The following is a 7,829-nucleotide window of genomic DNA, read 5'->3' on the forward strand; positions in this document are numbered from 1 at the left end:
TGTTGTTTCCTATCGCGCGACAAAAAATAAACATCTGAGACAAGCAAGATTCCATTCCGAGACCTCGCATAGTGTAGGCTCCTAACCATGAGCTGTTAGCCAATACAACACACATCATCTGCTGGACATGAAGGCCCAAAACCATATAAGAACATACAACACAGGTTGAGATTTGGAAACATTTTAAAAACATTTCTTTAAAATTGTGAACGTGTTGAAATGACACAACTTTTTTTGATATTTTAAACTTATTTTGAAAAGTAAACCATTTTTTAATTCTAATTAAAAAAACAGGAATTTTTTTTGCTAATCCCAAACTGTTTTGTAAAATGCGAACATTTTATAAAAGTTGAACATTTTCTGAAAAACCAAACAAACTATGGAAAATGTGAACATTTTCTAAAAATCCCGAATACTTTCAAACATCACGAACAATTTTTTATTTTGAAAAAAATCTGGTAACAAGAACATTTTTAAAATTATTAAAAACAATTAAGAGCATGAACAAATATGAGAACAACATTCATATTTCTATGCTTTTTTTTGAAATGCAAACAAAATTAGAAACATGGAAATTTTGTTTGAAATTGTGAACGAAATGTTGAAGCCACGAATTTTCTTTAAGCGTTAACATTTTTTCGGAATTTATGAACAAACTTTGAGAATGAGAATATTTTTTGTATATCCTGAATATTTTTGGACACACGAACATTTTTTTTATATTGTGACATATTTAAAAAATGAGAACATTTTTGGAAATTCCTTTACTTCTTGAAACAGAAACATTTTTGAAATTGGGAGCAAAGTTTTGGAAACGAGTTGAAATTCTTGAACATTTTTTGAAAACCAACATTTTTTAAAATTATGATTTTTTTTGAAAACAAGAACATTTTTTGAAATTCCTGAACATTTTATGAAACACGAATATTTTTCAAGAATTGTGAACAAATATGAAACGAGAACACTTTTTTGAAATTCTGAATATTATTTTAAATGTTCAAACAATATAACCCGGAAAAAAAGAAAAAAGAAAAAAAGGAAAAAAAATGAAATATAAAGAAAAAAGGAAAATGAACATGACAGAGAAAATGAAATAAAATAAAAAGGAAAGAGAGAGAAAAAATAAACATAACAAAGGGAAAACATAAATAAAAATAAACATAAAAAGGAAAAAAAGGAGAAAAAGAGAAACAGGAAAACATAAAAAGAAAAAATGGTTAAACAACCTTCTAGAAGGTTGCCCATACTGGAAAAACCTGGGCGTAAACCGAGAGCAACTAGTTAACGAGCGCTCCTTCGGGAGCCTTATAACGATCAGCGACACTTGGCGCGCTCTGGACGCTTCGTCCGAATTTTATTTTTATTTTATTTTTCCGCACGTGTTTTCGGCTTTTTAAACGGTTTTTTTCCGGGTTTTTCGACATTTTGGTTTCTCCCGGTCTTCCTTAGCCAAAAAACGCGCTTTCATTTTTTTTCTTTTGTGAAAGTCACGATTTTTCTTCCGCGAGAGGTACGGTTGTGCTTTAGCGAGAGTCACGGCCGTGCCTTTCGGAAACGGAAAAAAACACGTTTTTTCTTTTTTTTCTTTCACGAGAGTCACAGTTTTGCTTCTGCGAGAGTCACGGTTGTGCTTTCGCGAGAGTCACGGCCGTGCCTCTCGAAAAGGAAAAAACAAAACGCGTTTTCTGTTTTTTTCTTTCGCGAGAGTCACGCTTTTGCTTCCGCGAGAGGCACGGTTGTGCTTTCGCGAGAGTCACGGCCGTGCCTCTCGGAAAGGGAAAAAAATACACGTTTTCTGTATATTTTCTTTCGTGAGAGTCACGGTTTTGCTTTCGCGAGAGGCACGGTTGTGCTTTCGCCAGAGTCACGGCCGTGCCTCTCGGAAACGAAAAAAAACGTGTTTTTTGTTTTTTTTTCTTCCACGAGAGTCACGGTTTTGCTTCCACGAGAGGCACGGTTGTGATTTCGCGAGAGGCACGGGCATGCCTCTTTCGGAAAGGAAAAAAACCCGTGCAACCGGTTCGGTTTTTTCGTTCGATTTTTTCATGAAAAAAAAGGTTCGTCTAAACCTATCAACATGGGATCTGGTTTTGAAGATCTCGACGCGAGGAATCCAATGATGAAAACGGTTCGAGATTTGGATGCACGGTTTAAGAGAAAAAACATTTTGAATAAACGGATCTACGAAAAAAGGGAAAACTCGCAGGTCGCGACCCGAGAAGGTGGAGTGTTCTTTGCAACGAGTACTCCTTAATTAGTGATTTCGGTGTAAACCTCTAGAATATTCCGGAGCCAGGATCGCTGAAACGATTTAACGGGCCGGCCCAAGCCAATCGATCGCTCGATCTCCCTGTGCGAAATTGCAACAGTTCGACGCAATGAGCGTCCGTTAGGGAATTCTGTGCACCAGGTGTCCAAAATAGATGGCCGGGCCCAAGCTAATGACGATGCCACAGTTGGTTTGCTCCAACCAGACACTTGTTCGATTGTTCAGGGCGCTAACCAAACAGACGAATTTAAGGGAAGTTTGTGACCAGCCACGAGAAGGCCAGGATGCCAACCAAACTGACACTCAATGAACATAATTCAAATTTAAACTGTGGGTACATGAAATAATCATCATAAATGGCTTGAAAAATATTATTGTTAGTCTTTAGTCTATGCTTAGGACTCATGTAAGGAAAGAAAATGTGTCCTAGACGCGAGGTTCTGGAGGCTCGAACACCAACATGTTGGTTATTGCCATTTTAGTTCTCAGAATTCTCAAAAATCACGGAACTTGCCATAGTGTCATGATATGATCCCTAAAGACTGTGCTAAAAATTTGAGAATCTTTCACAGAAGTTGCCACATAGACTGCTTACAAACCGGACCATCTCTGAGGAAGAAACTAGGTTTTGAGAGGGCATATGTCAAGTTTGGAGGCAAATTAGTGACCACCGGTTCATCATTTGGCCTTAAAATTAGTGACATTTCTAAGGTTTGTTTGCTATATTTAAGTTGTTAAATGCATTTCTAGGTATTTAATAGATATAATTCAAATTTGAACTACAGGTCTTGATAAATCTTATTTGTGGTCTTTAGCCAATGTTTAAGGCTTATGTAAGGAAAGAAAAAGGGTCCTAGACACTAGGTGGCCGAGAATCGAGCACAAACATGGTGGTATTGTCATTCTAATTTTCAGCAATTCAAATAAAACTAAAAAATCACGAAACTTGGCGTGGTGTGATTATATAACCCATACAGGGTGTGGCTTAAATTTTAGAATGTTTTGGAAAAGCTGTCATGTACACTGTTACAAACCAGAGCATATCCGAGCAAGAAGATAGGTTTCGAGAGGGAGGGGTGCCCTAAAAAATGTATACACTTGACACACACCACTATGGTAACATGTAAAATTTGGAAAAAAAATCTGGGTCCGTCCGCACTATTTAAGCAACTAAGTGCATTTCTTGGCATTTAAATTTTAGAAAATATTTAATAAATTCAAAGATTTATGAAGGCTACTAAAAATAACTTATATGTAGTATGTTACATCTAAAATTATGTTAAGGCATATAAGACAATATTCTGTTTGTTTACCTAGTTGCGTGTCATGGATAATTCTGTTTGTTCATCGATTTTGCATGCACCGCACAGGAGACACAAAATTCCTCTCTGCTTTTGTTTAGCCCAAATTTCCTCTGTATTCATCTGTGGGGAGTAGATTTCCTGTGTCTGGCAGTCATTCCTCTGTCCAAGCACAGTGAAAACATCTGTTTATCCGTCTCGTGCCTACAGATTTCTTTATCCTGACCGATGGTGATGGTTTCATCCTGAACCGTTTCAACTTGTGACGGTTGTTCCCAAGGTTATTTCAGGATGGATCAGTTGAGCTACGTAGAGACAAGTTTAAGCACGTTTTGCAGAGATACTGAACAAGTATCATGCAGAGCGGCCCCTGAAGTCTGAACCGCGAGCAAGCATCAAATTGACGAGGCTTTTCGTGTCACGCAGAAGCAGTGCCACGTTTCTGGTTCAACCAATCAATCATCCTCTGTACGTAAGTACCGAACGACGCATCCAATATGTACCGAACGACGCATTCAACGCGATCATTAGAATACTTATTATTGCTCCGAGGAAGGAAGGAGGCTCTGATGAGATATGGTCGATGCGGCTAGGCACCTCGAATCTCATGATGCTGGATCGGGCATGGAAACGTACGGTGCGGCGCCCACGCGTTCCAAGGTTAACAAACAAAACCCAGCACCAATCACAAAACTTCGCGTCCAAGATGCATATTGCTAGATGCCACATGATCGGCACAATAAACAAACAATTATTGCTAGATGTATGGAAGGAAGGATCCTCTGACGAGGTTGTAATTTGTGACTCCTGGTGCAGGATATATATATATATATATATGGTCGGTGTGACTAGTCACAAGTTTTGGAATCTCATGATGCTCGACAGGGCATGGAATGCACTACTCCCCCTGTCGTCGTCATGGTCTGCATGTGGTCCACGTGTTTTGAGGTTTAGGCTTCGGCTACCGGTTAGGCAACGGATCCATAGTTATACCATCGAATTTGTATTCTAAACAGGTTTTGATGGTGTGATTTTCATGAAATGTGGCTCCTCCCGAGTCGCCCCCGTATGGCGGCCGGGAGGCTCCCAGATCCCGTCGCCCGGCCTCCCCTTCTCCTCCTCCTCCTCCCCTCGCCACCGCCCGAGGGCGCGGCAGGGCGAAGCCTTACCGTCGCCGGCGGCGGCGCGACGGGGACTCGGGGCCCTCCCGCTCGCGAGGGGCTGGCGCGGGCGCCCCCGGGCCGGAGCGTGGCATGCGACCGGGCATCACGGCGGGGGGTGGTGGCGCTCCGGCGATCCCATACCTCCACGGCAGGCGGCATCAAGGTCTGGGGCATCGCGGTTGTCAGGGACGGGGGCGGCGCGACCGGATCGGTGGTGCGGATGGATCTGGGCCCAGGCGTGGGCTTGGTCTCCGGGTCGCGGTCGGCGTGGTGGCGGGTGCGACACGTCGGCAGCTGGGCGGATCTATGGATTCCATCCTTATTTGGTCCTTGACAGCGCGGGCAACTCTGGGGGAAACCCTAGTTCTCTTTGGGATCAAGCAATGGCGGTGCTTTTGCGTCGTAGTCCGTCTTCAGGGCATCGTTTTGGAGTTTACTTCAGTTGACGGGACCAGCGATGCTGACGGCGCATGCCCGGTGGCGCAAGTGCCGATGAAAATTGCGCCGACTACGGTCATGGCGGACGATGGCGGCGTCTTTGATGTCGTTTCCTTGTCGAGGTATCGTCGTTGCAGTTTGCGTCATCAAGCTCGGCATGCTCCGGGGGAACCCCTAGATCCGGGTCTCCCAGATCGGAGGATGATGGCGTTCTCTGTATTGCTACAACATATAAGTCTATTTCATTGGCCATATTAAATACTTCCTCCGTTCCAGAATATAAAGTGTATTATTTTCCGTGCAAGTCAACCATTTCAATGGTTGACCAAAAATACAGAATAAACTAACAACACTTGCAATACCAAATAGATAAAATATGAAACTACTTTTCGTGATGGATCAAATGATATAAATTTGTATTGCGGATATTGATATATTTTTCTAAAAACTCGGTCAAACATGGCCTCGTTTGACTTTTGGAAAACGAAATACACCTTTCATAAAGGAACGGAGGGAGTACGTGTGTGCGCCTGACAAACCGAAAGGGGATGAAGTTCATCCATGGAAAGTAGATTTCTTGTTTATAGGAGTTCTTCTAAAGAACAGTGAAAAACTTCAGCTTGTTAGAATCTCACATGTCTTGTTTTCCTACTCACAGAACTACAGAAGGCTCGCAGCTTTCTTGATCCTGAAATCATGAAATGCTACAGTGTTGTCGTCATGTAACATATGTTCTTTGGAAGAGTTGCTTCATGAATTGGACAATCAGATGAGCAGATGCAGTGCCAGGATTGACAATGTTCCTCCTGTCACATGCGACCTCAGCGATGTTGTTCCAAGTTCAACCAATCAATCATCCTGTCTGTACATAAGTAGCAAACTCTGCATCCAAGATGTACCACACAAACATGCAGACAAAGGGGAAAACCACAGGAACTGTAGAATATTTACAGCTGGGAGGAAGGAAGTGACCTGATGGTTGTTATTTGCGATTCCTCCAGCAGGATATATGGTCGACGCGGCTAGGCACCTGTGTTGGAATCTCATGACGCTGCATTGAGCATTGTTTCAGGTTTAGGGGGCTACCAGTTTAACCAACATAAGCGTGTGGTATGTGCCATAGAGATTAAATATGCCGTTGGTGTGATTTTTATGACACTCGTGGATTAGTTGGTGAAATTGGTGGCCAGAGTTAAAATCTCAGCCATCAAACTGGGCAATCCAACACCCAGGCTGCTCCAATGATGATTGCTCAACACATTTAGCGTACAATTAATATCATATCAAAAATCAATTTCAGCACTAATCACATAATTAACATGTAAATAATATCCTACGGAATATCTAGGTGCAATTAATCTACTATCTAATATGAACGTGCATTGCACACACGGATTTACTAGTCACATAAACAAGCAGACATGAGAAATTCCGACACGATCTTTAGAATACTTATAGCTCCGAGGAACCAAGGAGCCTTTGACGAGGTTGTTATCTGTGGCGCCTCCTGCAGGATGTACGGCCGATGATGCGGCTAGGCACCTGGAATCTCATCATGCTGGATTGGGCATGGAATGGTACCGTGCGGCGCCCACGCGTTTCGGTGTTTAGGCTTTTGCTATCGATTTGACCAACGAAACCCAACACCAATCATCAAACTTTGCATCCAAGATGTATTATCATATCATCTATGCTCTAGCAAACAAACAAACAAACCACATGATGTGTAGAATACTTGTTGCTACAAGGAAGGTTCCTCTTATGAGGTTCTTATCGGTGACTTATTGTGCAGGATATACAGTCGATGTGGCATCCAAGCAAGCAGCACAAGTGCAACTAGCCAAACATTGAACGAGAGAACATGAACACCACACCAAACAAAAGGCACCAAAGACTACTAAACAGGACCAGAAACCGCGCCGTCTTGAGAAACCATCAAACAATGTAGTACCAACTACCGAACACACCGAGGCATCTTCGGAAGGGGCCGATTTGCTATTGAGACTGCCCACTCGCTCCAGGACATGGAGCGTCGCTCCTGCCAAGAGATAACAAGGACCGAGAACAGAGATCATGGGGACACATGTATAAGGCAGGAGACCACCAGGGCTACCCCATGCTAGAGTCGTGAGCTCTACATGTCATGGATAAGGCATGCTTAAAGTCACTGGCCAGCTAAGTTACCACGGTTCCGTGACTACGAACTCAAGAGGGTAATGACGCCAAGCACCCCCGCCATCGAGCCCGAGAAGATGGACTAGGCTTTTCGCTTTTCACGTAGGAGCCCTGACACCGTGAGGGGACCCACAATAATACCGCCAATAGGGATGCAACACCCGACATCATCGTCGCGGAAGCATGGTGTTTTCACCTAGGAGCTAAGAATCTGTACTAGTGTGGAGCCCATCACCCCAGCCAACTATTTTAGTATTAATTTATAAAAAAAATTCAGGGATTATTAATTTATAGATAGGCATGCACCAGGTGTCCAAAATAGATTACCTAGCCCAGGCTAATGACGATGCGACGGTTGGTCCTAACCTAACAACGATTGCAGGCTTGCTCCAGCCAGGGGGAGCTCCTAATCGGCGCTTCAGGCACCAGGGAAGCTCCCTGGCGCCCACGCACCCGCGCTGGTGGGCGAGCCCATGTACACGA

This window comes from Aegilops tauschii, chromosome 3, assembly GCF_002575655.3.
Source record: "Aegilops tauschii subsp. strangulata cultivar AL8/78 chromosome 3, Aet v6.0, whole genome shotgun sequence".
NCBI lineage: Eukaryota > Viridiplantae > Streptophyta > Magnoliopsida > Poales > Poaceae > Aegilops > Aegilops tauschii.